Genomic DNA, 18,121 nt, shown 5'->3' on the forward strand with positions numbered 1-18,121 from the left:
TAGTCAGGAATGCTTACTATCCTTTGAGGACGGCTATTCCCCTTTCCATCAGTCTGAATTGTCAGCAAGTCTCTATTTACAACAACCCCAATCTAGACTCTTAGCAAGTTCCATGAACTGCCTACCTCCAAGGTCCTGCCCCTTGGACAAAGCAAAATATGCCTTATCCTCCTACCACAGCACAGACATTCTAACACCTGAAAATATTTGGAAGTCCCTACTTTTGCCCCAAGCATATAAATACCGTCATTTCCTTCAAACAGTCTTTCTATGTCATGATCTCAAGATATATCCACATATCAAGATGTGTCCATATATCCACATATCCATATATCAAGATATTTTGCTGTATGCACTCCAATCTGTCAATGTCCATTTCCCACATTTCCCAATTGGCTACTCTCCTTTGGACTTCATTATATTCCCCACAAACTGTATCTTCCTCCAAGATCACATCAGTTCTGGAACTCACACCTCCTTATGCCTTACTGATCCTAGGGCCCCTTCTTTCCTCTGACTGGAGAGGCTGAGGATGCAGAAAGGAAAGCTCCTCTCTGAACCTCCATTAAAGAAGGTGCCCAAGCCATGCGTCAATTCATTTCTCACATTTCCTACCTGTCTGTTCTCTTCCCAATTTCATCATTCCTCCAGCACGAGGCACCCCAACACCACTTTTTTCAGTTTCTTTGTCATTGTTGTCTTCCCCTATTAGTTCCTTAATGCCTTGGCAACAATTGTGTTAAACTTCTCCCAATTTAAACCACTACTAATAAAGTTTACTAGGGAAACAGATTCAGGGATATTGTCCACATGATTATTTTAGATCATTGCTATATATGATTATTAGAGAGAAGATCTGAAATGGGTAAAGAAATTATCTGGTAATCTCTGTAACTTCTAGTTATAATGGGAGAAGTAAGATTGCGAAAACAGATGATTACCTTGCCAAAGTCAAAGGTATTACAGGAGGCTTGGTCTGAGTAATACCAAAGGGATGAGGTGGCAGAGGTGTACTAAAAGCTAACAAGGCAGATTGTGTCTTGGCATAGTGTTCTCCCTAGGAGTTATTGATCTTAAACAAAATGTAGTCTCTGCTTAGAGAGGTGAAAGTTACTGGTCTAGGGCTGGTCCAGTTTATCAAGCTTCTCTTTGGGGCTTCCAAGATATTCTGAGGTACAGTGACAACTCTAAATCTCCAAGTCAAGAATGAGGCAAACCCAGATTTTGGTTCTACGATGGTGCCATTCTCTGTGACATGGAGCGTTTCACATGGATCAGGGTCCCCTTGGTTTATGTTATGACACACCCAATGTCCATGAAGTCCAATAGCTTTAAGGTGCCACAGAGTCTGCCCTACCTCACTATGCAGTTTACTAATAGTATTAAACCTTTTTCAGTTCTCCTGGGAAGAATGAACTGGGGAGGAAATATAGCAGAATGATGGAAAATAAACAAAGTGAAAACATGGAGAAGTAATATGAGCTTTCACATGGTAGCAATATATCCAGGAATGCTTTTTCCACAGTTTTGATTGTAGCCCATGTAGTTAGTAGTACTTGCAAAGGGCCTTCCCAAATACGCTAAGTTCTCTTGGCCCACTGGAAGTTCTTGATATAGAACTTATCTCCAGGATGAAAACTGTGTATTGAAAAGTCCAAAGGCCCAGTCTGTACTTCATCTCCTGCATTACGAAGTTCCCACTCAGGTATTTTCTAGTTCCTACTCCTACAGGAGTTTTATGGGGTGGAGTCTGTCAGGTGTTACCCTGACCCCACCTTCTGGGTCCATCTCTTCCTTTCCCATGACAGCTCCTTTCCTGGAGAAATTATTTCTTTACACTCCCACGGGAGGAACATGGGTTGGTGGAGATAAGGGGGAGCGAATCTTCTCCGAAATGCACACTAGCATTCTCTGATACGTTCATGGACCTTCCTAAGGTTCACACCCTGCTTGTTTATGAGCTCTCAGACAAGGTCATGGACCTGCTTGAAACTACACTTATGCCCTGACAGGATGTGAACTGCATTACCCAGAATGCATCAGGATCCCAAGGCTCCCAAATAGATTTTGACCAAAGGCCACCAGCAGGCACCTAGGGACTGCAGTCCAGCCCTGGAGTCAGGAAAACTCATCGCCATGACTTCAAATATGGCCTCAGGGGTTTACCAGCTGTGTGATCACACTCAAGTCACTCAAGCCTGCTTGCTTCAGTTTCCTCATCTGTAAAAGAAGCTGGAGAAAGAAATGGCAAACACTCCTGTATCTTAAATGAAGAGTTGGAAACAACGGAAAAAACCAAACCACTCCAACAACACTGTTATATCATAGAGAAAGGTTGTATTTGTGGGGAATTTGGGGGAAAGACAGTCTGGTCACAAGAACATATTCTGACCTGATGAATTCTGGGAAATGTTGGGACCATCTCTCAGAAGTATTTTTGAGTTCGTCAGGGAGAGGGGGACACCCAGTGGAGTACTGAAGCAAATAAAGGGATAGTTTTCTTAGGATTTGAACAGGAACTGAAAGAGCCTTTAGTTCAGTTTCCCAATGAGGAAATAAAGGACTAGAGAATCAAGGTGCCTTGGCCAAGGAGCCTGGGAACATATTTACAAATGAAAACAAGGTCTCTCTCTCCCCCTCTTTTTTCCTCCCTCTTCTCTTTCCACATATATGGGTGGATGTGGATGTGTGTGCATATACCTGTACATAGATACACATACATTTGTCTGCATATATGTGTATAGGTAGTATGTGTATACATACATGCATACATTCATATATGGATATACATAAACACACACATATATAAATCTAGATATACTCACACACATAGATATGTGAATATATAAATATATGTATATTTTTAGCTAGCTATATACCAAAAAGCAGTAGAAAAGTTTTGGGGATGTGTATTCAGCATTCAACAGAACACACAATAGTGTTACATATATAAAACAAAAAGGGGAAAATCCTCATGAACTTTAAGATGTCTTAACAAGGTGAAATAACCATCACAGCATTTGCTGACTACTTTTGGAGAAAACTAACTACTGTCCTTCCTACAGTCATCTCGAAGAAGATAGTTCTTAACCTGACCCAAGAATTTTGGACTAGCTGCCCAACTTTCCTTGACAATGGAACCAACCAGCACAGTCTGATATAGTTAAAGAGAATTACAAGCAGTATATTCGAAGTTAAAAAAAAATTTATTTGTTAAGAATTGCACTGAGTTATCAAATTGGGTATCATAACTCCAAAAAAGTGAAATGATAAATGCTGAAGAGGATGTGGGAAATTTGGGACACTGATCTATGGCTGGTAGAGTTGTGAACTGATTGAATCATTCTGGAGAGTATTTTGGAACTATGCCCAAAGGACAATCAAACTCTGCACACTATTTGATCCAGCAATACCATTACTATACCTATATCAAAAAGAGATCATTAAAAAGGCAGGAGAAGGGTGGAATGAGTGGGTGTGGTGAGGACCTACATGAACAAAAAGTATAGCATCTCTTTTTGTGGTGGTAAAAAATCAGAAATTGAGGGGGTGTTTATCAAATTGGAGAATGGCTGAACAAGTTCTGGTTATAAGAATGGAATAGAATGCTATTGTGTGACAGGAAATGATAGGCAGATTTCAGAAAATGTTGAAAAGACTTGTATGAACTAATACAAAGAGAAATGAGGAGAATGAAGAAAACATTGTGCACAGTAGCAGCAACATTGTGGGATGATCAGCTATGAATGGCTTAGCTCTTCTCAGCGATACGATGATCCAGAACAATTACAAAGGACTCATATTGGAAAATGCTATCCACATTCACAGAAAGAACCTATGGACTCTGGTTGCAGGTCAAAGCATACTATTTTCACTTCCTTCATTTTTGTGGGGGTTTTTCCCTTTAGTCTCTTACTTCTTTCACAACTGTGACTAATATGGAAATATGATTTACATGATTTTACATATGTAAACCGTATCAAATTGCTTCCCATTTGAGGAAGAGGGGATGAAAGAGAGAGGGAGAAAAACTTGGAACTCAAAATTTTGTAAAAATGAATGCTAAACACTGTCTTTACAAATAATTGAAAAAATAAATACTATTAAAAATTTTTAATTACACTGAAAAACATGTTAAAGAACATTGCTGAAATAGAGAAAATGAAAAAATATTTGACCAAAATTCAATTTTTTTCAAGAAAGTCATTCTCCATACTATGCATAAGAGGACAACACTGACTATGGACCAAAATAAATCTGTGTCTGTATGGTTGAAAAAATGTATTAATTTGACCCTACCAAAACACAATTTTGTATTTGTATGGCAGGACATACTGTGTAGTCACCTGGGAAGTCATTTGACCCTTCCAAAAAGAAAGTTTGAGAGCAGTAAACACCAGGAAACAACAGCTATGAAATTCCTCTTGGAAGCCGTGAATGGAAAGCTGGATACCTAAATCTAGAAGGAAGATTGCGTAGCATTGCCTTTAACCAACTGGCATCAGGTAGCTCTTATAGGTAGCAGATATTATAAGAATAGAAGTACAAACATTTCTCCAAAACAACTGGAGACATATTCTATACTCTACCACATTCTCACATGAGGAAAGTAGGATCAGTCTATTATCTCTTTCTCTGAAAAGAGGTAGAAAGCTTCGTCATGAATCCTCTGGAATTGTGATTATTCGTTGTGTTGATCAGAGTTCCTAAGTATTTCAAAGTCATCTTTAAAATATTGTTTTTATTGTATAAATTGTCCTCTTGAGTCCACACTTTAATTTTGTATCACTTTATATACGTCTTCTCAGTTTTCTCTAAAACAAATCCCCTCATCATTTCTTATAACACCATAGTAATTTGTCATATTTATAAGACATAAATTAATCAGAAATTGACAAATTGAAGGCTACTGCCTCAGTTTCTAAACTTTACAACCACCAAAAAGAGCTGCTATTCATATTTTTTACATATGTGTCATTTTCTTCTTTTTTGGATTTCATTCACCAAGGCTTTCCACAAATCGTGGATCTGGACTTTCACCTCAGACATCTTCAGGATACTGCCTTTGGATTCTTTTTTGGCAGCCAGGAGAATTCCTCTTTTTAGTTCCTGGATGTTGTGACTATAACTAGGGTTAGGAGGGGCCAGTGGAGGATCCCCTTCCCATAGATGAGCAAAGTAATGGACATGAGTGTTGACATCAAACCGAATGACATCATTAAAGCAGGTAATACCAGGGTACTGTTCCTGTTCTGCAGCTGTAGCTGCCATTTCATCCAGTCTCTGCTGTAGTCACCTTCTTCCTTCCATGTTTTGATCTTTAGCAGTGATTTCTCCTACATTCTGATGGACAAAGAGACAGGGTGGGGAAATGTTCACTTGTTTCATTCTCAGAAAGGCCTGGACAGCAATTTGCAAGATATCTTGCATTTCTGAAGGATTTTCTCCAAATATATTGATCAAGGTCAAGTTTCCAAGTCCAATAACAAAAGTGGCCAACTCATTGTCCCGATTCTGTGATTTACCAGTGAAATCTGGGGCCCTCAGTCCTTTTGTGTCAACCACGAGGACAAAGCCAAAGCCTAGCTCCTCCCACAGTGTCTCCTCCACTTTCAGTAACTGCATGTAAGCTCCTCGTGTACATCGCCCTGCACTGACATTAAATTGCAGGCCAAACATAGCATTCAGCAGAGTAGATTTCCCTGTGCTTTGGAGGCCAAGAACAGAGAGAACAAAGAGCTTTTGGTCTCCAATTTTCTCAATCAATCTGTCAAAAACAGCAGCCACCCACTTCAGAGGTACGTAGGAAGCATCCCCATCCATCAGCTCAAGGGGATATCCACAGATCATCAGGTCAGCAGCAATTTGAGGAAGGGAGAAGAACACAGTGTCCACTTCAGATGAAGTTTCTTCCAAAGCTTCATAGATCTGGCCAATCTCTCTCAGGAGATGTTCATTACCCAAAGAGGAATCCCTGATCTTCTTGGAGACAACTTTTAGTTCCACTTGGTGATGTTTCAAGGAGGTACTATTGGATCCCTTGTGATTTTCTGCCAGCACCAGGGACCACAACTGGCTGTACCTCTTCTGGAGTTTTTCCAGGTGACCTCTGGTCAGGTTGTCCATGAATGTACTCAGCCACTGTAGGAAGTACAGCTCAGTGCTGTTGTCTTTCTCTGAGTGAGACTGGAGGATTTCAAGCACAGATCTCATCAAGTCATTGAGAGGAAATGCTCTCCTTAGCTGTTTTTGTCTAATTATTTGCTTTTCTGCCTCAATCTCACTCTTGTGCTGTTCAAGGCTGCAGTTCCCCTTCTCTCTCAGGTGACAAAGCTCCTTGTCCTTCTTACACCACTGGTGCCAAAACTCCCCTTGAAGGGGGAATAATCTCTCCTTCATTTCAGAAAATTTCATCTCTTCCATGATGGCCAGCAAAGCCTGTGCCTTTCTCTTAGCCTCCTGACACTCCTTCCTGTCCACATCTACAAGAAAGCCATGGTGCCGTGCAATGTCAGCACAGTCTTCCAGACTGAGGAGAGGACCTGAAGACTTCAGCAAGCAATTGAGGACACTCGTGAGTTCATCCATTAATTCAGCCTCATTTCTATTCCTAATCCCAATCCTCACTTTCTGGCCAGAATCATTGAATGCATTCTCATCTTTGTCATCAAACAAATAAATCAAAGGTTTTGTTGATTTCCACAGGTCCCGGACCATTTGGATAGTCCTCTCAGTTTTATCAGAAGCAGACACAAGGACCACTGTAACTGAAGCAATTCTTTGCAGAAATTTGAACTGTTTCTCATAATCTTTGGCATCTCCACGGAGATTGGTGAAGGCCACACACCTTTCAAATCTCTCCTCATCTCTCGCTCCTGGACAGAACCAGGAGATCTCTACCATCCCTCCCATTAAGAGGCAGGATTTGCTGCTGCCTTGGCAGTGACGGTGAAAAAAAGCATCATGTTTGTGCTTAGCAGAGAGTTCAAAATCTGAGATTTGGAAGAAGAAGCAGAACTCACAACTCTTATAAAGGACACAATGGGAATGGGAGCCTGGGAGATGAGTTGATTATTAAAATTAAGGACTGTGTCTTCTCCTGATGATTTCTCCACCTGTCTCCAGCTTCTCTTGATTTGGCTGAGAGACCACAGGGGGAATTCTACTACAGAAGTACAGGGACTGGGCACCACAAGGGGGAGAGCAAATTGACAAATGGAAAGTCTGTTTGAAATGTATTGTCTCATGAAATCATCAGCACAATGAAAAATCATCATCTGGGTGTCCATTAGGTGAATGTGGGGTGGGCCTGTGGACAAGAGAAGAGAGGGTGTGATCCTGTCATCAGATAAATCATCATAAGGATCTGAAACGTTAGCCTCAAGATTTGTCAGAGTTGGTGTCCCACTGCCTGCTGTGTCTCCACCACCTTTACAGACCAAGTATCTCAGTTGGTAATCTAGCATCAACAGCTTCTGTAGGAAATAAAATGGCAATTGTTTTTCTGTGTCTGGCTGATTGTCATGCACAGAGGCCTTGTGAATTAGATGGAAATTGTCACGGCACATCTTTCTTGGATAATAATGCTCCAGACCAAGTCTCTTGGCTAGCTCTAGAAACTGGGAATTTTTTATCACTTCCTCATGAATGATGGTACTTGGTTCTGCTTTAGAGTTCTTTTTCTTTCTCTGAGAAACACTGTCCAGTCCTTTCTTCACCTGGTCCATCTGTTCACTGTAGCTTCATAATCTCCATCTATGAGGAAATTCAGGTTTTTCTCCAGAGTTTCCCAATCATGACTGGCTCTTGGTTTCAAGAGGACACGAAGCACTTCTTTGGACCATGAGAGTCCCATGTGAGATTGCATCAGCTTCAAACGTTGCATCTTTTCTTCTGCAGAAACACCCATGGATCCAGGAGTTACTGTGAGCCCTGTGAACAATAGGAATGCTTGAGCCCTAGAGCCACATTCCTTATTAAGGTACTGGTATTTTTCATGAGCTTCCTTCATTTCACGTAACAGGAAATTTAATTCTTCACATCCTAGGAGATGATGGAAGCTTTGATTTTCCTCCTTGTATCCTACACCAGCTGCAATGGAAAGTAGCAGCAAGTATGTGCCTGACTCCCCTGCCTGTTTCAGGGCCTTTAGAAAGGAGCTGAGACACAAACTGATCTTAGAAGTAGCCTTTCTTTGAGCTTCTTCCATTTTTCCTGAGGACTCTGAGTTGTGATTTATTTCAAGATCATTCTTTGCATTTTTTAAGATCTGAATGTAGTCACCAAACTCTGTGACACATGTCTCCTGTTGTTCCTTTTCTGAGTAGAAAACCCATTGCATAATTGAGTGACTCTGTAGGAAGTCTTTCACTTGATAGACATGAGGATACAGAAGGCTACACAACTGGGATTTAATGAATTTGCTTTCACGAACTGGGAAGTCCTTGCAAAAACTGAAAATGTCCACCAAGAACTGCTGCAGAGCCAAGTCTTTGAGACAGATATTAACCCAGATGTTAGAGTTCCTAGTTTTCTCACTCAGCTTTTGCTTGAAGTCTAGCAGTTTCATCAGTTTCTCCTCAGGCTCAGTGATTTCCCAGGATTTCACTTCTTCTACAAAAGACCAGGCATCTTCTATTGCACTCAGTAACTCCTCTCCCTTCTCCATCTTTGCACTTCGGCCAGTCAGAACTGTGTAAATGTCTGTGAGGCAGTGAGTTACTCGAAGAGGATCCTGAAAATCTTTTCTGTGGTTAGACAGAATTATGTCCCAAACAGGTACTAGCTTATAACCTCGGTCAATGACACTCCAGGTGCCATTACTGGAAACAAGACCAGCTTTCCACTGTTGGACAGAATCCACCTCTGGGGGGCCTCCTGTTTGGTATACAGACATGCGGAATCTTGCTAGCAAATTAGTGGAGTTTGTATTGTGAGAAGTCATTTGGGACTGAGACTTTGATACATTTACTTTGGTTGCAGCTGTCACCCCAAATCCACTGTAGCTGCCTCCAACATACACATCAAGTGCCTCTGAGGCTTGTTGCTTCACATCTTGCAGATCCTTTGCTTTGAAACCCTCAGCTACAGCTTTCCACCAGAACACTCCTCCGAAGTGCAATGGGCCCTGGTTCACATGAGAGCCAAACCTTTGGAAAAATGCCTCACATCTATGCTTCAGTAGTTGCTGGGTATCTGGACCATTGGAGTAATTCAGAAGTTTCTCCAGCTGCTTTAACTCTTGAAGAGCTGACCTGGAAAGATGGAGCTGGTCTTGTGAAAAGTGGCAGGAGGCCAGTGGGATATAGCAGAACTTGGTGGTACAGCTGTAAGTGTGTTCAGAGCGTGACTTATGGACCTCTCTAGAATCAGAAGATCTGGTGTCATTGGTGCTGACCTCCAGGTTAAATCCCCAACCTCCACCCTTAGCCAAGAAGCTCACACTGAAGCCCAGTTTCTCCATGCTTTCAGTAAACATGGACTCTTCATGAGAAGACAGAAACTCTTTTGTTTCCATCCTTGTTCCCTGTGCTGGGCTGAGCAGGAAGAAGTTCTCTGGGAGGCTGAGCAGTTCTTCTCTCATCCCCAAAAGATCCTCAGGATAGTTGGTTCGGTAAATGCCCTGCAGGGCCAGGCCACCTGATACCCTTTTGAGGAACTCCTTGTCAGGAAGATTTTCCCTATGAAAGAGTGTGCCCTCCTTGAGACTAAGGTGTCTGTTCATGTTTTCTATGACCTCCCTTAGGGGCTTCTCAGGGAGTGGCCCAAGTGGGATCTCCATGGCCTTCCTCAGCTCCTCTTCTTTCTCCCTAACAATTTTCTCCTGGTGGCTTTTCCCTGCCACCTGCGTCACCCTCAGCTCCCTCAAAACTGACTGGGCTCTCTCTTGTCTCTCCTTCACTGTCCCCCAACGTTTCTCTTGAATCTTCTCTGAGGCCTGGTCACCTGACAGCTGAAGTAGTTTCTCCAATGCCCTTTTCTCCCAAGGATGATTTGCCTGGGATTTTAGTTTCAGGATTTCCCTCTGTTGTAGGTGTTGTAAAGCTTGGAAAGAAGTCACACCCAGGTATTCCTGCAGTCTAGGTGCCCAATACTGGGCATCCAGGCCCAATTCTCTCAGCTTCTCCTCCAGCTCTCTTCTTCTTGGGTCTCACTGTGGTGGTTCATCACCATTATTCCCTGGTGTAGACATGGCTACAAGAGAGAACAGAACATGAATTAGTCAAAACCTGCTTTTACTTTGGGGAAAATGATGCACAAAAGATATGTGCTGATGGTGTAATCTATAGAAGGAGCTCTACAGGAAATATTCACTCTCCTCTCCTGCCCCAACAGTATGTGGATGATACATATGGAAGCACAAAGGCCTCCTTATTTGGGTTTGTGGCAGTTGGAGTCTAGCAAGACCAAAGCTATGTGGAGGATAGAGGTGAGGACAAGAATGTGAAATGGTTTAAATAAATCAGGTGATTCAATCCCCTCTCCCCATCAAGAATAGCAAACACCCTTCAGTTCAGTAAGGTGAAAATCTCTCCTATTTCTGGTAGCTTTCTGTGTCTTTGCCCTAAAAGAGGTTCATCTTAAGCTAATTTGGAAATTTTCTATTCAGACCTAAGTATAAAAATAAGTATAAAAATCCTTACCCTGGATTTTAAGGCCTTATATTATCCGCACCCAGCCTACCTTTCCTACGTTATTTGACATTGCTACCATTCCATCATTCTACATTCCACCTGAATTGTTTATAGGTTTCTCCATGATATCATGTAATTCAATCTACCTAAATGCAATGATCCACTTCCTTGTCTCTAACTGTTGAAATCCTCACTTCAGAGCTTAGTTTAGTTGCTGTGCTTGGGGAAGCCTTCTTGATTATCCCATTTGAAAGTGATTTTTACTCTTGGAAATTTCTTATGACACTTTTACTAGATTTCTCCTTTCCTCCAACATACCATGCCTCATATTATTTGTTGTATTATCCCCAATTACATATGAGCTCTTTGAGGTGAGAGACTCTGTCAGTTTTGATCATTTTCTCCCCGGTGCTGAGCATAAGTACTTATACACAGCAGCTGCTTAAGTATTTATTTAGCTGAATGTAATTTACTCTAAGGTCCATCTCATTGCTATCCACCTTGATCTACTTATAGGAAAGAATGTCTTCTCATCCAGTGCTCCAAGCTCTCCCAAAATCTAATTTCTATTCAATCAACCATCTCCTTGCACTACTGCCAAAATATCATTCTTACCTCTTTCCTGTTATGCTGGTTCTTTAAAACTGGTCAGACCCATATTCAGATGAGATTACCCCTTACCAGACCAATTTCAATTCATCATCAAAGACATTATACTTCGTCCACTGAAATCCTAACATCATTACTGATAAACTCCTTCACAATCATTATTTTTTAATATACTTCCACATTAGTCATGCTGTAAAAGAACAATGAGAGGAAAAGGGAAAAACCATGAGAAAGAAAAAAAAGCAAGAAAATAGTAACCTTCAATGTGCACTCAAACTCCATAGTTCTTTCTCTGGATATGGATAGCATTTTCCACCATGAGTCTTTGGAAATTGTCTTAGATCATTGCATTGCTGATAACTAAGTCTATCAAAGTTCGTCATCACAGAATGTTGCTGTTACTGTGTACAATGTTCTCCTGGTTCTGTTCACTTCACTTCACTCAACATCAGTTCATATAAGTCCAGGTTTTTCTCAGATTCACCTGATGGAATCCTAATAAAACTGCCTCCAGCTCCAATATTCTAACTTGCTTTTGGGCCCATGAACAGCAGACATGTCCTGATTTCTCCACACAATCTAGCTTTAATAGCAACATAAACCCCTCAACTCAATATAAACACTGCTCCTAGCTAGCCACTGCCCCAGATTCAATTCACATATTTTAACAAGTGTATCCTTGTACTCAACCACAATCACATCATCGATTTGGCACAAGAGAGAACCACAATACCTAACTATTCATCTTGACCTGACAAGACCACAATAGCTAGCCAATCAAAAATTAGCATGACTAGGATGTTCGACTACCAAACCATAGAGGGGACCCCTCCCCCATAGCCGAATCTCTCAAAAAATCCCTCTTGCCTTTTTAATATTCATGATTTTTGTTGTCTAATCAGCATCACTGCAACATAAAATTGTCTGCCTTATCTAATTAAGTTGCTGGTTCTTCTTGGATCTCCCTGTTTCATGAGAGGTGTCAATTTCAATAAATGCCTATCCTTGGATGAGAGGTGGTCTGACTCTGAATTCTTTGAGACAGTTCTGTCACAACACATATGAAACCACTCCATACCTGCTCACCATGGAACAATAGTATTCCTTTGTATTCATATACTTGCTCCTAACTTGTTCAGCCATTCTTCAGTCGAGGAGTTTCCTCATTCCTCATTCCTCAGTTTCCAATTTGTTGCCATGACTAAAAGAGCTGATATAAATATTTTTTGTACATGTGGGTACTTTTCCCTTTTTGTATGATTTCTTTGGGATACAAATCAAGTAGTGGTATTGCTGGATCAGAGGTATAAACAGTTTTACAGCCCTTTAGGCATAGTTCCAAATTGTTCTCCAGAATGGTTGGATCAGTTTACAACTCTACCAACAATACATTAGCGGTTTCCCATACCTTCTCCAACATTCATCATTTTCCTGTTTTGTCATGTTAACCAATCTGATAGGCATGATATGATACCTCAAAATTGGGGGAGGGGGGTGTCGCATTTTCTAATCAGAAGTGCCAATCTCTTTTTTTTTTTAACCAAAACTCTTTTCTCATAAAGATATCATTACTTTTGCATCATTTATAACAGATTGGGTAGAAATACTGTGTCCTCTGGAAGGAACCTAGATTCCGTGTTTGTAAGGAAATAGATGGTATGGGAGAAGAATAACTCCCATATGAGGGGAAATTTGCTAGCAATACAATATGGTTCTTGATTGCACATGGCAAGGGGAGAACCAAGTAAGATAAATACATGAAGAAGCAGGGTGGAGGTTAATGGGAATAAGTGAAGAAGGAGTGATAGCATTACAAAGGATATTTTACTTTGGCAGCTTTGAATTTTGAATATATTTTTGCATAATGAAGAGAAGGTTTGTTTGCTATAGGAGAATAGATTTTCTTATCATTTCCCAAAGCAAAAAGAGGTGTACTCTGGGCCCCAACTAGAAAGTCAATTTTATTTTCTCCCTTGGGTGAGAGAGCTGGAAATTAGGGGATGAAACTCTGAATTTGGACTGATCCAGTTGGTTGGTGGGAAATAAAGAAGTCTGAGTGATTGAATCACTGCTTCTATTCTCTCTTGGGAGGCCAGTGGCCTGGAAGTTAGAGATCTGATATCTTGACTTGAATTAGTTATAAGGTGGTTGGTTTACATATATACCTACATAAGCTTGGACAACTTTGCCTGAATGACTCAGGTAGGATAGTCAATCAACTGCTACTATTAAAGAAGAAAGTATCAATAGGAGATGAAGACATTGGGCATTTTGTTTGTTTTGAGAGAGCTTCCAAAGAAAAGCAGTGCTACCTAGAGGGGAAACTAGAGATAAATACAGCAGATAGGACAGGTGGTCTCAAGAGGTCAATCTAAAGGGGACATATAACTCACATGAGAGTCAATGTTGTAAAGAAGGGAGAAGAAAGTGGAGGTGACAAGTGAGTACTTGCCTTCCCTTCAATATATCAAGTACCCATCAAGAGACAGAAAACACACTACCACTTTAGACAGCTCATTCCATTTTTAAACAGTCACAATGGTTAGGAAACTATTTCTTGCAATTTGCCTCCCTCTAATATCAGAAAGGTGCTCCTAGGTGACCTGGATTCAAGACTCTTCCTGAATTCATGGTTGACCTCAGATACTTACTACCTGTGTGACTCTGGGCAAGTCACTTAACTTTGTTTGCCTTAATTTCCTCATCTGTAAAAGCTATAGAAGAAAATGTCAGCCCACCCCAGTATCTTTGCCAGGAAAAATCCAAATGGGGTCACAAAAATATCAGACATAGCTGAAAAAATGACTGAACAAAATATTAATACATTGATCTTTCTTCTTCTTTAAGAGAAGAATATTTAGGGAAAAAAAACCAGAGAACCAATACTGCATAACATAAGTGGAAAAAGAATATGAAGAAGATGACTGATAATGGCATATGTGATTAAAAGGTTAGGGATTGTGAGGAATACCAAGAGGCCTTTTAATTTATGACTTCTATGATCACTGGTGATTTATATGGTAGGATCAATTTCCACATTATTTAGGAACCTGAAGGATGAGTAGAATGGTAAACAACTAAAGACATCTAGAAAGGAGAGATTGCTGTTTGTGGAGGCTTGGCAGAGAAAGGTAGAAAATTAATAGGCTAACATATTAAACTGTAATAAGGGCCACTGAAAGTTTACCATAGGGAGGTGGTGACAAGATGGAGCAATACAGGGAACTCCAGTTGAACTCTCCCAACATTACCTTCCCAACAAATTTAACATAGTGCATCAAATCAAATTCCAGAGTGTTATAGTTGACAATAGATCAGGATGAGATATTTTTCCAGCTCAGGACAATTTAAGAGTTTAAGAAGAAAGCTCTATACCACGGCGATGAAGATAAGCACAGATCACAGTATGAGGTATTGGACAACTAACCAGGAAGAGAGTATACGAGACTCATGTGCAGGAACTTAGCACAGGACTGGGTGTGCTTGGCAACTCCATTGACTACTATCCAATTCTGTGTCACAGTACCAGGATGGAGAGGATTGCTTGTAGTCATGATGGAAAAGTTCTAGGGTACAAAGAGAACAGGGGCACTAATTCCTGATAGTAGTTCTAGGACTGAGAAAGGAGTGTAAGCCACCTAGGTGGTGAAGGATCAAGGACCTTACCTTTGTAAGGATCAGAACACAGAGCAAGAGAGCTGTGACCACATTTCTCCCTACATCACTCACCTTGGAAGCACCAAAAATTTAAAGATCCCCAGAACCATCGGTGAAAACTGCAGGGCAAAAAAGCCTAAAGCTTGGGATGGTGATCACAATCTCCCACAGAGATGAGCAGAACCCAATTCCATCACAAATTTAAAAGTCAAGAAATAAGGAGCAGGGGGCAGAGCCAAGATGGCAGAGTAGAAAGACTCATATACTGTAGCACTTCTCCCACTGCCCACAAAATACCTGTAAAAAATGACTCTCAACAAATTCTAGAGCAGGAGAAGCCACAAAACAACAGAATGAAAGAGGTGTCCAGACAAAGGTAAACTAGAAGGCCAACTGGAAAGGTCTACTTCATGGGACACTGAGCAGAGTAGAGCCCAATCCTGGCCACATGGCACTGGGAGGAACAGGACCTGAACAGACCTCCAGGGCAGAATTCCCAGCAGGGACGGTCCCAGATCCTTCAATCCACAAGTGACAAAGAAAGCTCCAAAGATCAGTGTGGGAGGGCTTTCCCAGCTGGACCAGAGGGAAAGGCCCCAGGCTGCAGCAGAGGTGGTAGTAGTAGCAGCAGCAGCAGCAGCAACACGTCACAGGCGGCCACTGTGGCCAAAGAGGCACCCTGGGTCCATTGTCCAGGCAGCTGAGCTTAAAGCCTCTGAGGGAATTGAGCAGCTGATATGAATCTCAGCCTTGAGCACAGGGCTGGGGTGAGGAGGAGCACTGGGACCCTCTCTTGACAAATGATTCAGAAGTCAAGTAACTGGCTGGGAAAATACCCAAAAGGGGGAAAAAAATAAGACCATAGAAGGTTACTTTCTTGGGGAACAGGCATCTCCTTCCATCCTTTCAAGTGAGGAAGAACAAGGCATACTGTCAGAGAAAGTCAAGGCTCCTGCCTCTAGTACCTCCAAAATAAATATGAAATGGGTTTAAGCCATAGAGGGACTTGAAAAGTGAGTCAGAAGTTTGCTAAAGGACAACCCAAAAAATGCGGAGGAAAATAAAACCTTTAAAAATCTGCTAAATCAATTGAAAAAAGAGGTCCAAAAAGCCAGTGAGGAGAAGGAGGCTTTAAAAAGCAGATTAACCAAATGGAAAAGAAGGTTCAAAAGCTCACTGACCAAAATAGTTCTTTAAAAGAGAGACTGGAGTTCAGGGAAGGTAATGACAATGAGATAAAGCAAGAAAACAATATCAAAAGATTGAAAAAATAAAAGATAATATGAAACATCTCATTGGAAAAACAACTGACCTGGAAAATAGATCCAGGAGATACAATTTAAAAACTATGGAACTACCTGAAAGCCACGATCAAAAGAAAAGCCTAGATATTATCTTTCTTGAAATTATCAAGGAAAACTGATATTCTAGAACCAAAGAGCAAAATAAATATTGAAAGAGTCCACCAATCACCTCCTGAAAGAGATCCAAAAAGAGAAACTCCTAGGAATGTTGTGGTCAAATTTCAGAGTTTCCAGGTCAAGGAGAAAATATTGCAGGCAGCTAGAAAGAAACAATTCCAGTATTGTGGAAATACAATCAGGATAACACAGGATCTGGCAGCTTCTTCATTAAGAGATCATAGGGCTTGGAAAAGAATATTCCTGAAGTCAAAGGAATTGGGATTAAAACCAAGAATCATCTACCCGGCAAAACTGAGTATAATACCTCAAGGGAATAAATGGTTTTTCAATGATATAGAGGATTTTCAAGCATTCATGATGAATAGAAAATATGACTTTCAAACATAAGAATCAAGAGAATCATGAAAAGGTAAACAGGAAAGAGAAATCATATAGGACTTTCTAAAGCTGAACTGTTTACCCAACATGAAAAGATAATATTTGTAACTCTTGAGAATTTTCTCAGCATTTGAGTAGGTGGAGAGATTACACACACACACACACACACACACACACACACACACACACACGCATACACACACAGAATGCAGGTTGAGTTGAATCAGAAGAGATTATATTCATAAAAAAATAAAATAAAATTAAGGGGTGAGAGAAGAAAATATTGGGAGGAGGAAGGGAGAAATGGAATGGAGCAGGCTATCATTCATAAAGGAGATAAGAAAAATCTTGTTCAATAGAAGAGAAAAGCGAGGAGATGAGAGGTGGAAAGTGAAGCTTACTCTCTTCACATATGGCTTAAGGAGGTAATAACAAGCTGACTAAATTTGGTATGAAAATCTATCTTACACTACAGGAAAGTAGGGGAGAAGGTGACAAGTGGGATAAGGGGGTGAGAGAAGGCAGGGCAAATGGGAGAAGGAAACAATTAGAAGTAAACACTTTTTGGAAGGGACAAAGTCAAATGAGAGGATAGAACAAAAAGGTAGGGGACAAGGTAGGATGGAGGGAAATATAGTTAGTCTTACACAACACAACTATTATGGAAGTCTTTTGCAAAACAACACATATATAGCCTGTATTGAATTGCTTGCCTTCTCAGTGAGGATGGGTAGGGAGGAAGGGAGAGAGAGAAGTTGGAATTCAAAGTATCAGAAGGGAATGTTGAGAATTATTATTGCATATAACTGGGAAATAAGAAATACAATAATGGGGTATAGAAATTTATCTTGCCCTACAAGAAAAGAGAGAAGATGGGGATAAGGGAATGGTGGGGTGTGATAGAAGGGAGGGCACATTGAGGGAAGGGGTAATCAGAAAGCAAGGTGTTATGGGGTGGGGGAGGGGAGAGATGGGGAGACAAATTGGAACTCAAAATTTTGTGAAAATGAATGTTGAAATCTAAAAAGAAAGGAGGGAAGGAAGGAAGGAAGGAAGGATGGAAGGAAGGAAGGAAGGAAGGAAGGAAGGAAGGAAGGAAGGAAGGAAGGAAGGAAGGAAGGAAGGAAGGAAGGAAAAGAAAGGAAGAAAGGAAGAAAGAAAGAAAGAAAGAAAGAAAGAAAGAAAGAAAGAAAGAAAGAAAGAAAGAAAGAAAGAAAGAAAGAAAGAAAGAAAGAAAGGAAGGAAGGAAGGAAGGAAGGAAGGAAGGAAGGAAGGAAGGAAGGAAGGAAGGAAGGAAGGAAGGAAGGAAGGAAGGAAGAAAGAAAGAAAGAAAGAAAGAAAGAAGAAAGAAAGAAAGAGGAAGGAAGGAAGAAGGAAGGAAGGAAAGGAAGGAAGGAAGGAAGGAAGGAAGAAAGAAAG

General features: G+C 40.8%; 1 pseudogene; it reads right to left on the minus strand.

Annotated features, from left to right (window-relative positions):
* Positions 1-4,882: 4,882 nt before the first annotated feature.
* The window catches only part of LOC140507530 (interferon-induced very large GTPase 1-like), a 29,274-nt pseudogene continuing 16,035 nt past the window's right edge, over positions 4,883-18,121 (minus strand).

The sequence above is a fragment of the Notamacropus eugenii genome, chromosome 5 (assembly GCF_028372415.1).
Source record: "Notamacropus eugenii isolate mMacEug1 chromosome 5, mMacEug1.pri_v2, whole genome shotgun sequence".
Classification (NCBI taxonomy): domain Eukaryota; kingdom Metazoa; phylum Chordata; class Mammalia; order Diprotodontia; family Macropodidae; genus Notamacropus; species Notamacropus eugenii.